The sequence below is a fragment of the Kogia breviceps genome, chromosome 4 (assembly GCF_026419965.1).
Source record: "Kogia breviceps isolate mKogBre1 chromosome 4, mKogBre1 haplotype 1, whole genome shotgun sequence".
Classification (NCBI taxonomy): domain Eukaryota; kingdom Metazoa; phylum Chordata; class Mammalia; order Artiodactyla; family Physeteridae; genus Kogia; species Kogia breviceps.
In genome coordinates, this window is record NC_081313.1 from 183,316,772 (window position 1) to 183,331,969 (window position 15,198).

Below are 15,198 nucleotides of genomic sequence, written 5' to 3' on the forward strand. Positions count from 1 at the left end.
AAAGCTAGGAAAAGCAACCCTGGAGGGGAAATTGGTGCCTTTGAGGGAGAAGCCGAGCAGCCAACCAACCAGCTGATGCCGATAAGGCGTGACGAAGCAAATTCCCTGCTTTAGGGGTATATATACGGCTAGGCTTTGTTATTAAACTTGCCTTGCAAGCGTCAGTTGCTTGTGCCCTTCTGATCCCATACCTTGGTGCGTTCAGTTGCCTACCCCCTCTCGTCGGTTGTTGCTACACTTTGAGGACCCGCCGCGGCTGGCGGCAAAGTCCCACTTAACCTAGAGGGTATGCACTTCTCCACAACCCCTTCAGCATGAATTGTTGGTAGTCTTGTTGCTGATGGTTCTTCTGACTGGTGTGAGCCGATACCTCTGTGGTTGGATTTGCATGCGTCTCATAAAGCCTTGAAATTGAGCTTTCAGGGATGTCCTTTTTTCCTTCAAACTGTGTGTGTAGCTTACCTCATCACATTCTTTTCTTGAACTATGTGCCGCCTTTTGAAATATTTTGGCCACTACCTCCCTCAAGACATTTTGAGGGCAGGTTTCATTGACAGCCCTCCAGAACCTCTGCACACGAAGTGACCATTAGCACGGGTTTTCAAGCTGCCGTTGCACGTAACGGCCAGAGGGCTGCAGCATTTCTGCGTTTCCCACTCTGGTAACTAGTGAAACAGACCTTCCTGCCAGTGGTGTTCCTCGGTTATCAATGACGGTGGGATGTGTCTGGAGAAACCCCCCAAAGCTGATGTCTCCTTACTTATATCTGTTTTTAAAATGGAATTTCTACTTTTCACTGGAGTACTCTTCCATTGTGTCCATGGACCACTGCTCCTTTCTGCATTCCTCTGTGGCTGGGCATTTTCATTGCTTCCAAGTGTTGGCTATGGTAAACATTGCTGGATTGCAGGATTGCCAGCCCGTGTCGTTTTGATTCTCAGCCTCTCAGGTGATAGACCCAGCAGTGGCTATGCTTGATTGAACGGTCGCTCAATGTTGACCCTTTCCAGGCAACTCCACTGTGTTTTCCTTAGGGGCTCTTACCACGTCCCACTTAGAACCGAGGGTACGCATTTCTTCACCACCCCGTCAGCATTTCTTGTTTGCAGAAGTTTTGCTGCTGGCCATGCTGAGTCGTGTGACATGATAGGTTATTGTAACGTGTATTTTCGTGTCTAATAATTCCTAAGGTTCAGCATTTTTCCACGCCTTTTTTTATTCTGTTAAACAAAAACAGAAAAAAAAAACCGTGAGTACAATAAACCTCTCGAAATTGTCTTCTTGGAAGGTTGCCCTCTTTCGACTTTTTTGGTCGATTTTCGACCCCAGGATTTTGTTTTGGAGGGCAGGTGTCATTTACAAGCCTGCAATGGGTGTGAATATTGAGTGACCATTAGCACTGACTTTAAAGCTGCTGCTGTGGGAAACGGCCACAAGGCGTCAGCATTGCTACATTCCCACATCTGGTTACTAGGGCAGCAGAGCCTTCTGGAAGTCCTGTTCCCAGGTTGTCAATTAGAATGGAATGTGCCAGGAAAAAACCCCAGAAGTGTATGTCACATTACTTCTTGTTCGCTCTTTTAATTTGTTTAAATCGGGGTAATGATTAGAATACTGTTGGTCCTATATGTACAGAATCTGGTTCATTTGTACGTTTTATATATATATATATATATATATATATATATATATATATATATATTTATATATATATATATATATATATATATATATATATATATTCTTGTACAGATCCTCTTCCCATGTAAATTATTGCAGAGTGTTCTGGTGACCTCCCTTGCTATATGGTCGGTCTGTTTGATATATATATTTAATACGTATTTGTACACATATGGTGACACTAATCTTAATTTATCCATTCCCCCCACCTTTCATTTTACTTAAGCTTAGTTTGTTTTCTAAGTGTGTGAGTGTCTTTCTTTGTGGAAATATGTTCATTTGTGTCAGCTGTTAGATAACGCCTATAGGTGATGTCATACGGTATGCCTTTTGCTTTCCGACTTAAGTCATGTTCTGTGATGATCTCTAGGCTCATCTCGGGTGCCTCAAAGAGCAGTGTTTCCTTGTTTTCCATGGCTAATAGTCCACTGTGTCCACGGACCAGCTCTTCTTATCCATTCATCTGTTGATGGACATTTGGGTTGCTTCGGTGTCTTGGCTACTGTGAAAACTCGTGGAGTGCAGCTCTTGCAGCCTGTCTTCTCAGGTGAGAGGCTCGGCTGTGGGTGTTCTGGATGGAAGGGTGGCTCAATTTTTAATTGAAAACGCAGCTCCTTTCTGTTCTCATTATTGGCTGTTACAACTACACATGTCCTCCGCAGACAGAGGGAACAGAGTTCTCTAAAACCCCTTCAGCATTTATTGTTTGTAGTCTTTTGGCTGACGGTAGTTAACTTGGGTGAGCTGAAAGCTTTTTGTAGGTTAGAGGAGTCTGATGGTTCCTGATGTTGAGCTTTTCTCCATTTTCCTTTTTTTGATAAAGAGTGAGTAAAACTTACCTCTATCATACTATCTCTTTGACACATTTGCCTGCTTTGAATTTTTTTGGCCACGGCCGAGCTCAGGACATTTTTTTTTTTTTGAGGGCAGGTGTCTTTTAGAGGCCTGAGTCCTTATGAATGTGAAGTGACCCATAGCTATGCGTTTGAAGCCGCTCTTGCGGGAAACGGCCACAAGGCGGCAGCATTTCTCCATTTCCAACTCTGGGTTTTCCTGCAACAGAGGCTTCCTGGAAATTGTGTTAGTAGGCTGCAAATGAGAGTGCAGTGTGTCAGGGAAAACCCCCAAGAGCTTATGTCTCCTTACTTCTTATGTGTTTTTTAAAATTTAATTGTTATCTAGTATCACAGCCAATTGGATAAAAATGTGGTGTGTGTTCTAGGTGTACTGCATCTGGTTCATCATATGTATGTATCAATCTATTCATCTTTGGATCCTTTTCCGCGTAGGTTATTACAGAGTGTTGAGTCGACCTCTCTTGGTATTCCTTAGGTATTTTGTGATTATATATTTCATATGTATCAGTACATGTCTGTAAACCCCCATATCGAAATTCATACATTCCTTACACCTTTCCACTTGGTTAAGCATAGTTGGTTTTCTGCATCTATGCACGGCCTTCTCTTGGAAATGACTTCATGGGTATCAATGTTGAAGTAACAGCTATAAGTGATGTCACAGGATATTTCTATTTCAGTTTCTTTCGTACTTCCTTTTGGGTGGGTATCTCTAGATCCTTCTACGGTGGTGCCAGCGGCACTGTTGCATGCTCTTCCGTGGCTCATGTTCCATTGTGCACATGGGCCCCCTTCTTCTTGGTGCATTGTTCTGTTGATGGACATTTGGGTTTCTTCCAAGTCTTGGCGATGGTACATGTTGCTGCAGCGCAGGATGGCCAGCCTGTGTATTTTTGATTTTGGTCTACTCGGGAGATAGGCCCATCAGTGGGCCTACCCGATTACAGGTTAGCTCAATTTTTACCTTTCAATGCACCTCCACGGTGTTCTCACTACTAGCTGTTCCCAGGTTACGTCCCAGCGGCCGCTAGAGGGCACAGAGTTCTCTAAAACACCTTGAGCATTTATTCTTTGTAGACTCTGTGGCTGATGATCATTCTGACGACGGTGGGTGAACGTTTCTGTCGACTGGATTTGCATGGCTTTATTAATTCCTGATGTTGAGCATTTTTCCATGCCCTTTTATTTATCACAAGAGAAAGAAAGAAAGAGAAGACAAAATGTGCACAAAATATGCCTCTTGAAATTGTCGTTTTGAAATGTGCACGTCTTTTGAGTTTTTTCCCTCGATGGACGACCCAAGAATCGTTTTTGAGGGCAGGTGTCATTTATAGGCCTGCAATGATTTTGAATATCAAGTGACCATTAGCACTGGGTTTAAAGCTGCTGTTTTGAGAAACGGCCACAAGGCGGCAGCAGGTCTCCTTTACCAAACCTGGTTACTCGGGAAACAGAGCCTCCGTGGAAGTCGTATTCTCGGTTGTCAATTAGAATGGACTGTGCCAGGAAAAAGCCCCTTATGTTTGTGCCTCACGACTGACTTGTTCGTTTTTTAATTCAATGTTTATTGTTTCTCACAGCAAGTTTGATTACAATGTTTTGCTTGTTGTAGGTGTGAAAGATGTGGCTCTTTTACACATAAACATGTATCTAGTCTTCTTTGGATCCTTTTCCCATGTAGCTTATGACACAATGTTGAGTACTCTTCTCTTGGTATTCCATAGGCCTTTGGTGATTTTGTATTTCACCTGTGTTTGTATCTCTCTCTTAAACCCAATTTCCTAATGTACACAATTCTCACACCTGTCCATGGGTGAACCATAAATCTGTTTATTGCATCTGTGATTGCCTTTCTCTGTGGAAATATCTTCAGTGATATCAATTTTCAGGGAACACCTATAAGTGATATCGTAGGCTATGTATCTTTCGCTCTGTGACTTACTGCAAGGTGCGTGATGAACTCTAGCCTCACCGATGGTGCTGTTGATGGCATTGTTTCCTTTTGTTCCTTGGCTAATATTCCATCTGTTCAGGTCCCTGTTCTTCTTTGTCCACTCATCTGTTGATGGACTTTCTGCTTGCTTCCATGTCCTGGCTATTGTAATACTCCTGCAATGCAGATTTGCCTGCCTGTGTCTTTCCACTTCTGTCTTCTTTCTTAGTTTATGGGCCCACGAGTGTGCCTGCTGGATCATATCGTAACTCAGTGTTTACCTTGTAAAGGCACCTCCATTCTGTTCCCATTAGTGCCTCTTACCAGGTGAAGTCCTGTGGCGAGCATTGCCCTCTGAGGAAGGCGCCACTAAGACCCTCCTAAGCCTCAGGGCCCGACTGTACTCTCCTTGGTATGCATCCTGGACTTTATGGTATGAACATACAAAAGGAGATGGCCTTTGGTCAAATCGCTCCAGGGACCTGCTCAGTTACTGGGAGTCCCTGGTTGTTCCCTAAAGCTAGGAAAAGCAACCCTGGAGGGGAAATTGGTGCCTTTGAGGGAGAAGCCGAGCAGCCAACCAACCAGCTGATGCCGATAAGGCGTGACGAAGCAAATTCCCTGCTTTAGGGGTATATATACGGCTAGGCTTTGTTATTAAACTTGCCTTGCAAGCGTCAGTTGCTTGTGCCCTTCTGATCCCATACCTTGGTGCGTTCAGTTGCCTACCCCCTCTCGTCGGTTGTTGCTACACTTTGAGGACCCGCCGCGGCTGGCGGCAAAGTCCCACTTAACCTAGAGGGTATGCACTTCTCCACAACCCCTTCAGCATGAATTGTTGGTAGTCTTGTTGCTGATGGTTCTTCTGACTGGTGTGAGCCGATACCTCTGTGGTTGGATTTGCATGCGTCTCATAAAGCCTTGAAATTGAGCTTTCAGGGATGTCCTTTTTTCCTTCAAACTGTGTGTGTAGCTTACCTCATCACATTCTTTTCTTGAACTATGTGCCGCCTTTTGAAATATTTTGGCCACTACCTCCCTCAAGACATTTTGAGGGCAGGTTTCATTGACAGCCCTCCAGAACCTCTGCACACGAAGTGACCATTAGCACGGGTTTTCAAGCTGCCGTTGCACGTAACGGCCAGAGGGCTGCAGCATTTCTGCGTTTCCCACTCTGGTAACTAGTGAAACAGACCTTCCTGCCAGTGGTGTTCCTCGGTTATCAATGACGGTGGGATGTGTCTGGAGAAACCCCCCAAAGCTGATGTCTCCTTACTTATATCTGTTTTTAAAATGGAATTTCTACTTTTCACTGGAGTACTCTTCCATTGTGTCCATGGACCACTGCTCCTTTCTGCATTCCTCTGTGGCTGGGCATTTTCATTGCTTCCAAGTGTTGGCTATGGTAAACATTGCTGGATTGCAGGATTGCCAGCCCGTGTCGTTTTGATTCTCAGCCTCTCAGGTGATAGACCCAGCAGTGGCTATGCTTGATTGAACGGTCGCTCAATGTTGACCCTTTCCAGGCAACTCCACTGTGTTTTCCTTAGGGGCTCTTACCACGTCCCACTTAGAACCGAGGGTACGCATTTCTTCACCACCCCGTCAGCATTTCTTGTTTGCAGAAGTTTTGCTGCTGGCCATGCTGAGTCGTGTGACATGATAGGTTATTGTAACGTGTATTTTCGTGTCTAATAATTCCTAAGGTTCAGCATTTTTCCACGCCTTTTTTTATTCTGTTAAACAAAAACAGAAAAAAAAAACCGTGAGTACAATAAACCTCTCGAAATTGTCTTCTTGGAAGGTTGCCCTCTTTCGACTTTTTTGGTCGATTTTCGACCCCAGGATTTTGTTTTGGAGGGCAGGTGTCATTTACAAGCCTGCAATGGGTGTGAATATTGAGTGACCATTAGCACTGACTTTAAAGCTGCTGCTGTGGGAAACGGCCACAAGGCGTCAGCATTGCTACATTCCCACATCTGGTTACTAGGGCAGCAGAGCCTTCTGGAAGTCCTGTTCCCAGGTTGTCAATTAGAATGGAATGTGCCAGGAAAAAACCCCAGAAGTGTATGTCACATTACTTCTTGTTCGCTCTTTTAATTTGTTTAAATCGGGGTAATGATTAGAATACTGTTGGTCCTATATGTACAGAATCTGGTTCATTTGTACGTTTTATATATATATATATATATATATATATATATATATATATATATATATATATTCTTGTACAGATCCTCTTCCCATGTAAATTATTGCAGAGTGTTCTGGTGACCTCCCTTGCTATATGGTCGGTCTGTTTGATATATATATTTAATACGTATTTGTACACATATGGTGACACTAATCTTAATTTATCCATTCCCCCCACCTTTCATTTTACCTCAGCTTAGTTTGTTTTCTAAGTCTGTGAGTGTCTTTCTTTGTGGAAATATGTTCATTTGTGTCAGCTGTTAGATAACGCCTATAGGTGATGTCATACGGTATGCCTTTTGCTTTCCGACTTAACTCATGTTCTGTGATGATCTCTAGGCTCATCTCGGGTGCCTCAAAGAGCAGTGTTTCCTTGTTTTCCATGGCTAATAGTCCACTGTGTCCACGGACCAGCTCTTCTTATCCATTCATCTGTTGATGGACATTTGGGTTGCTTCGGTGTCTTGGCTACTGTGAAAACTCGTGGAGTGCAGCTCTTGCAGCCTGTCTTCTCAGGTGAGAGGCTCGGCTGTGGGTGTTCTGGATGGAAGGGTGGCTCAATTTTTAATTGAAAACGCAGCTCCTTTCTGTTCTCATTATTGGCTGTTACAACTACACATGTCCTCCGCAGACAGAGGGAACAGAGTTCTCTAAAACCCCTTCAGCATTTATTGTTTGTAGTCTTTTGGCTGACGGTAGTTAACTTGGGTGAGCTGAAAGCTTTTTGTAGGTTAGAGGAGTCTGATGGTTCCTGATGTTGAGCTTTTCTCCATTTTCCTTTTTTTGATAAAGAGTGAGTAAAACTTACCTCTATCATACTATCTCTTTGACACATTTGCCTGCTTTGAATTTTTTTGGCCACGGCCGAGCTCAGGACATTTTTTTTTTTTTGAGGGCAGGTGTCTTTTAGAGGCCTGAGTCCTTATGAATGTGAAGTGACCCATAGCTATGCGTTTGAAGCCGCTCTTGCGGGAAACGGCCACAAGGCGGCAGCATTTCTCCATTTCCAACTCTGGGTTTTCCTGCAACAGAGGCTTCCTGGAAATTGTGTTAGTAGGCTGCAAATGAGAGTGCAGTGTGTCAGGGAAAACCCCCAAGAGCTTATGTCTCCTTACTTCTTATGTGTTTTTTAAAATTTAATTGTTATCTAGTATCACAGCCAATTGGATAAAAATGTGGTGTGTGTTCTAGGTGTACTGCATCTGGTTCATCATATGTATGTATCAATCTATTCATCTTTGGATCCTTTTCCGCGTAGGTTATTACAGAGTGTTGAGTCGACCTCTCTTGGTATTCCTTAGGTATTTTGTGATTATATATTTCATATGTATCAGTACATGTCTGTAAACCCCCATATCGAAATTCATACATTCCTTACACCTTTCCACTTGGTTAAGCATAGTTGGTTTTCTGCATCTATGCACGGCCTTCTCTTGGAAATGACTTCATGGGTATCAATGTTGAAGTAACAGCTATAAGTGATGTCACAGGATATTTCTATTTCAGTTTCTTTCGTACTTCCTTTTGGGTGGGTATCTCTAGATCCTTCTACGGTGGTGCCAGCGGCACTGTTGCATGCTCTTCCGTGGCTCATGTTCCATTGTGCACATGGGCCCCCTTCTTCTTGGTGCATTGTTCTGTTGATGGACATTTGGGTTTCTTCCAAGTCTTGGCGATGGTACATGTTGCTGCAGCGCAGGATGGCCAGCCTGTGTATTTTTGATTTTGGTCTACTCGGGAGATAGGCCCATCAGTGGGCCTACCCGATTACAGGTTAGCTCAATTTTTACCTTTCAATGCACCTCCACGGTGTTCTCACTACTAGCTGTTCCCAGGTTACGTCCCAGCGGCCGCTAGAGGGCACAGAGTTCTCTAAAACACCTTGAGCATTTATTCTTTGTAGACTCTGTGGCTGATGATCATTCTGACGACGGTGGGTGAACGTTTCTGTCGACTGGATTTGCATGGCTTTATTAATTCCTGATGTTGAGCATTTTTCCATGCCCTTTTATTTATCACAAGAGAAAGAAAGAAAGAGAAGACAAAATGTGCACAAAATATGCCTCTTGAAATTGTCGTTTTGAAATGTGCACGTCTTTTGAGTTTTTTCCCTCGATGGACGACCCAAGAATCGTTTTTGAGGGCAGGTGTCATTTATAGGCCTGCAATGATTTTGAATATCAAGTGACCATTAGCACTGGGTTTAAAGCTGCTGTTTTGAGAAACGGCCACAAGGCGGCAGCAGGTCTCCTTTACCAAACCTGGTTACTCGGGAAACAGAGCCTCCGTGGAAGTCGTATTCTCGGTTGTCAATTAGAATGGACTGTGCCAGGAAAAAGCCCCTTATGTTTGTGCCTCACGACTGACTTGTTCGTTTTTTAATTCAATGTTTATTGTTTCTCACAGCAAGTTTGATTACAATGTTTTGCTTGTTGTAGGTGTGAAAGATGTGGCTCTTTTACACATAAACATGTATCTAGTCTTCTTTGGATCCTTTTCCCATGTAGCTTATGACACAATGTTGAGTACTCTTCTCTTGGTATTCCATAGGCCTTTGGTGATTTTGTATTTCACCTGTGTTTGTATCTCTCTCTTAAACCCAATTTCCTAATGTACACAATTCTCACACCTGTCCATGGGTGAACCATAAATCTGTTTATTGCATCTGTGATTGCCTTTCTCTGTGGAAATATCTTCAGTGATATCAATTTTCAGGGAACACCTATAAGTGATATCGTAGGCTATGTATCTTTCGCTCTGTGACTTACTGCAAGGTGCGTGATGAACTCTAGCCTCACCGATGGTGCTGTTGATGGCATTGTTTCCTTTTGTTCCTTGGCTAATATTCCATCTGTTCAGGTCCCTGTTCTTCTTTGTCCACTCATCTGTTGATGGACTTTCTGCTTGCTTCCATGTCCTGGCTATTGTAATACTCCTGCAATGCAGATTTGCCTGCCTGTGTCTTTCCACTTCTGTCTTCTTTCTTAGTTTATGGGCCCACGAGTGTGCCTGCTGGATCATATCGTAACTCAGTGTTTACCTTGTAAAGGCACCTCCATTCTGTTCCCATTAGTGCCTCTTACCAGGTGAAGTCCTGTGGCGAGCATTGCCCTCTGAGGAAGGCGCCACTAAGACCCTCCTAAGCCTCAGGGCCCGACTGTACTCTCCTTGGTATGCATCCTGGACTTTATGGTATGAACATACAAAAGGAGATGGCCTTTGGTCAAATCGCTCCAGGGACCTGCTCAGTTACTGGGAGTCCCTGGTTGTTCCCTAAAGCTAGGAAAAGCAACCCTGGAGGGGAAATTGGTGCCTTTGAGGGAGAAGCCGAGCAGCCAACCAACCAGCTGATGCCGATAAGGCGTGACGAAGCAAATTCCCTGCTTTAGGGGTATATATACGGCTAGGCTTTGTTATTAAACTTGCCTTGCAAGCGTCAGTTGCTTGTGCCCTTCTGATCCCATACCTTGGTGCGTTCAGTTGCCTACCCCCTCTCGTCGGTTGTTGCTACACTTTGAGGACCCGCCGCGGCTGGCGGCAAAGTCCCACTTAACCTAGAGGGTATGCACTTCTCCACAACCCCTTCAGCATGAATTGTTGGTAGTCTTGTTGCTGATGGTTCTTCTGACTGGTGTGAGCCGATACCTCTGTGGTTGGATTTGCATGCGTCTCATAAAGCCTTGAAATTGAGCTTTCAGGGATGTCCTTTTTTCCTTCAAACTGTGTGTGTAGCTTACCTCATCACATTCTTTTCTTGAACTATGTGCCGCCTTTTGAAATATTTTGGCCACTACCTCCCTCAAGACATTTTGAGGGCAGGTTTCATTGACAGCCCTCCAGAACCTCTGCACACGAAGTGACCATTAGCACGGGTTTTCAAGCTGCCGTTGCACGTAACGGCCAGAGGGCTGCAGCATTTCTGCGTTTCCCACTCTGGTAACTAGTGAAACAGACCTTCCTGCCAGTGGTGTTCCTCGGTTATCAATGACGGTGGGATGTGTCTGGAGAAACCCCCCAAAGCTGATGTCTCCTTACTTATATCTGTTTTTAAAATGGAATTTCTACTTTTCACTGGAGTACTCTTCCATTGTGTCCATGGACCACTGCTCCTTTCTGCATTCCTCTGTGGCTGGGCATTTTCATTGCTTCCAAGTGTTGGCTATGGTAAACATTGCTGGATTGCAGGATTGCCAGCCCGTGTCGTTTTGATTCTCAGCCTCTCAGGTGATAGACCCAGCAGTGGCTATGCTTGATTGAACGGTCGCTCAATGTTGACCCTTTCCAGGCAACTCCACTGTGTTTTCCTTAGGGGCTCTTACCACGTCCCACTTAGAACCGAGGGTACGCATTTCTTCACCACCCCGTCAGCATTTCTTGTTTGCAGAAGTTTTGCTGCTGGCCATGCTGAGTCGTGTGACATGATAGGTTATTGTAACGTGTATTTTCGTGTCTAATAATTCCTAAGGTTCAGCATTTTTCCACGCCTTTTTTTATTCTGTTAAACAAAAACAGAAAAAAAAAACCGTGAGTACAATAAACCTCTCGAAATTGTCTTCTTGGAAGGTTGCCCTCTTTCGACTTTTTTGGTCGATTTTCGACCCCAGGATTTTGTTTTGGAGGGCAGGTTTCATTTACAAGCCTGCAATGGGTGTGAATATTGAGTGACCATTAGCACTGACTTTAAAGCTGCTGCTGTGGGAAACGGCCACAAGGCGTCAGCATTGCTACATTCCCACATCTGGTTACTAGGGCAGCAGAGCCTTCTGGAAGTCCTGTTCCCAGGTTGTCAATTAGAATGGAATGTGCCAGGAAAAAACCCCAGAAGTGTATGTCACATTACTTCTTGTTCGCTCTTTTAATTTGTTTAAATCGGGGTAATGATTAGAATACTGTTGGTCCTATATGTACAGAATCTGGTTCATTTGTACGTTTTATATATATATATATATATATATATATATATATATATATATATATTCTTGTACAGATCCTCTTCCCATGTAAATTATTGCAGAGTGTTCTGGTGACCTCCCTTGCTATATGGTCGGTCTGTTTGATATATATATTTAATACGTATTTGTACACATATGGTGACACTAATCTTAATTTATCCATTCCCCCCACCTTTCATTTTACCTCAGCTTAGTTTGTTTTCTAAGTCTGTGAGTGTCTTTCTTTGTGGAAATATGTTCATTTGTGTCAGCTGTTAGATAACGCCTATAGGTGATGTCATACGGTATGCCTTTTGCTTTCCGACTTAACTCATGTTCTGTGATGATCTCTAGGCTCATCTCGGGTGCCTCAAAGAGCAGTGTTTCCTTGTTTTCCATGGCTAATAGTCCACTGTGTCCACGGACCAGCTCTTCTTATCCATTCATCTGTTGATGGACATTTGGGTTGCTTCGGTGTCTTGGCTACTGTGAAAACTCGTGGAGTGCAGCTCTTGCAGCCTGTCTTCTCAGGTGAGAGGCTCGGCTGTGGGTGTTCTGGATGGAAGGGTGGCTCAATTTTTAATTGAAAACGCAGCTCCTTTCTGTTCTCATTATTGGCTGTTACAACTAGACATGTCCTCCGCAGACAGAGGGAACAGAGTTCTCTAAAACCCCTTCAGCATTTATTGTTTGTAGTCTTTTGGCTGACGGTAGTTAACTTGGGTGAGCTGAAAGCTTTTTGTAGCTTAGAGGAGTCTGATCATTCCTGAGGTTGAGCTTTTCTCCATTTTGCTTTTTTGATAAAGAGTGAGTAAAACTTACCTCTTCATACTATCTCTTTGACACATTTGCCTGCTTTGAATTTTTTTGGCCACGGCCGAGCTCAGGACATTTTTTTTTTTGAGGGCAGGTGTCTTTTAGAGGCCTGAGTCCTTGTGAATGTTAAGTGACCCATAGCTATCCGTTTAAAGCCGCTCTTGCGGGAAACGGCCACAAGGCGGCAGCATTTCTCCATTTCCAACTCTGGGTTTTCCTGCAACAGAGGCTTCCTGGAAATTGTGTTAGTAGGCTGCAAATGAGAGTGCAGTGTGTCAGGGCAAACCCCCAAGAGCTTATATCTCCTTACTTCTTGTGTGTTTTTTAAAATTTAATTGTTATCTAGTATCACAGCCAATTGGAGAAAAATGTGGTGTGTGCTCTAGGTGTACTGCATCTGGTTCATCATATGTATGTATCAATCTATTCATCTTTGGATCCTTTCCCGTGTAGGTTATTACAGAGTGTTTAGTAGACCTCTCTCTGTATTCCTTAGGTGTTTTTTGATTATGTCTTTCATACGTATCAGTACTTATCTGTTAACCCCCATATCCTAATTCATGCATTCCTTACAGATGAAATGAGAATTCTCCACATTATACTAGTCATTTCAGAGAGTGGGAAAGGATGGCAAGTGGTAAAATATTATCTTTTCCCTTAATCTTTTTAAATTTCCCTTGTTACAACATAGGATTATTATCCCTGAATCATAATTCTGTCAGTACACCAGTATAGAGATTATTTCTTAATAGTTAGGTGAGAACCATTTCCTTCTGTTTTTGAGAAAAATTCTGTTACCTCCTTTCAGTAATGGCACTCTTCCCCAAATCAACGGTTTAACAAGGGAGATGGAAGCAGAATAATCATGCAAATACAAAACAATACAACAGCAAGAGAAAATGTCTAACTTCCAATAAGAGCTCAATTTAGAAGAGGGTTTATATCTTCAGAACAAAAGCATGCCTCCTTGACTTGCTAACCAGTCAAAATCTGTGTATTCTACAGAAAATCTGTGATGTTATTCCCATAAAACTACCCTTTACTGCTTCTGCCTCCAATAGATTTCCTAAGCACTAGTGTTTTAATGTACAGGTTACAAACAAAATCCTAATGAGATTTGGTTACAAACAAAATCCTAATGAGATTTATTTATAATGTGTGTGTTATTTGTCTTATCCTAGCGTCTATATTCTTCTCCATTCCTGGAGTCGAAATAATATTACTTTACCTGCTAAGTGATATCGGGAGAGTGGGAGAGGTTTCATAAATACCCCAACCCTAAAGCATACCCTAAACCTAACCCATACACTAACTCTAACCCATTGACATACCTTAAACTATACCCTAATCCTAACCCGTGCCCTAACCCTAAACTTAACTCTAACCTGTACGCTAATCCTAACTCGTACACTAACACGTATCCATACCCCAATCTTTACCCTAATCCTAACCTGTGCCCTAACCCTAACCCTAACTGACCCTTTCCCTAAGTAAGCCCTGACACTGTCCCGAAGTGAGGCCCTGAGGTTGTCCCTAAGTCACATCCTCATGCTAGGCCTAACCCTGGCCTTGTCATTGTCCCTAACAAAGGCCCTGACCCTAGTCTTAGCCTAGGCCTTGATATTTGGTCTAGCTCAGGTTCTGATGCTGTCCCTAACTAAGGCCCTAAAGCTGTCCCTAACATCAGCCTTGCTGCCGCCAATAACTAACGTGCTGACACTATCCTGAGCTAATATCTTGATCCATCTCTTACCATGGTCCTGACACTGTCCTTACTAAAGTCCTGATGCCATCCCAAAGTGTGCATCCCCTTAGGAATTCAGCAGAATAAGCCTGAAACCTGGTCTGGAACTGGCACTTCAGAGAGATTTCGTAGCAAGTTGTCTAATTCTACCTAAGTAGGTTTTAACTTGTGATGTAGTATTGACATATCCATAACAGGAGCTACTGAACACTACACATATGTCTCATCTTTCTAATAGTATCTGATCTAAAGTCACTGTTTGAAATTTAATAGTTAAGATAGGAGTCCTTGAAAACGTACGGTTGCAGCTACCAGCAGACATTGTTTTCAGAATGGCTAGTGGCATCCTGAGTCTGATGTAGCTCAGAAATTCAATTTCAACAATACAGTTATGCGGGGACTTACCTGGTGGCTCAATGGTTAAGACTTCGCCTTCTAACACAGAGGGTGCCGGTTTGAGCCCTGGGCAGGGAGCTAAGATCTCACATGCCTCGTGGCCTAAAAACCAAAACATGAAACAGAAACAATATTGTAACAAATTCAATAGACTTAAAAAATGGTCCACATCCAAAAAAAACTTAAAAAGAAAACAGAAAAAGAATTCAGGAATGCATCTAAATCACATCTACAAAGGTCACTTAGGTTTATCTTGGATGTCTGAACCATAGTTACTACTCCTTTTTGACTGTAAAATGCATTCCCTTCCTCAATGCCAAAGCAGATGTACAATTCGTATCTAAAAGGCCACAAAACAGGCCACTCTGGTCAGTATAATTTAAGTTAAACCATGTATAAGCCAGAGAGATTTCCTCACACCTCAATACGTGAAGTTTTTTTCCTTTTGATTCCAAGTCTTTCAATAGAAAGCACTGATGATCAAAATGTCAATCCCTCAGTGCCAGAATGATTCAGCTGTTTGGCCCTGGTGTACATCATGTCCCTCAGTGCTAGGCCTCCTTGTTATTTGCCTAGTTAATCCACTTTGGGGGAATACTGATCAGGTATCGTGAACATGCTCAGAGGTATGTTAATGACAAAACGCTT

The 15,198-nt window shown here is 43.2% G+C and overlaps 1 long non-coding RNA gene across 1 annotated transcript in view; it reads right to left on the bottom strand.

Annotated features, from left to right (window-relative positions):
- Positions 1 to 14,583: 14,583 nt before the first annotated feature.
- The window catches only part of LOC136794197 (uncharacterized), a 60,358-nt gene continuing 59,743 nt past the window's right edge, over positions 14,584 to 15,198 (bottom strand). The window contains exon 3 of the long non-coding RNA XR_010840585.1: positions 14,584 to 14,652. This is a non-coding gene — a long non-coding RNA (uncharacterized lncRNA). The remainder of the gene's footprint in view (positions 14,653 to 15,198) is intronic.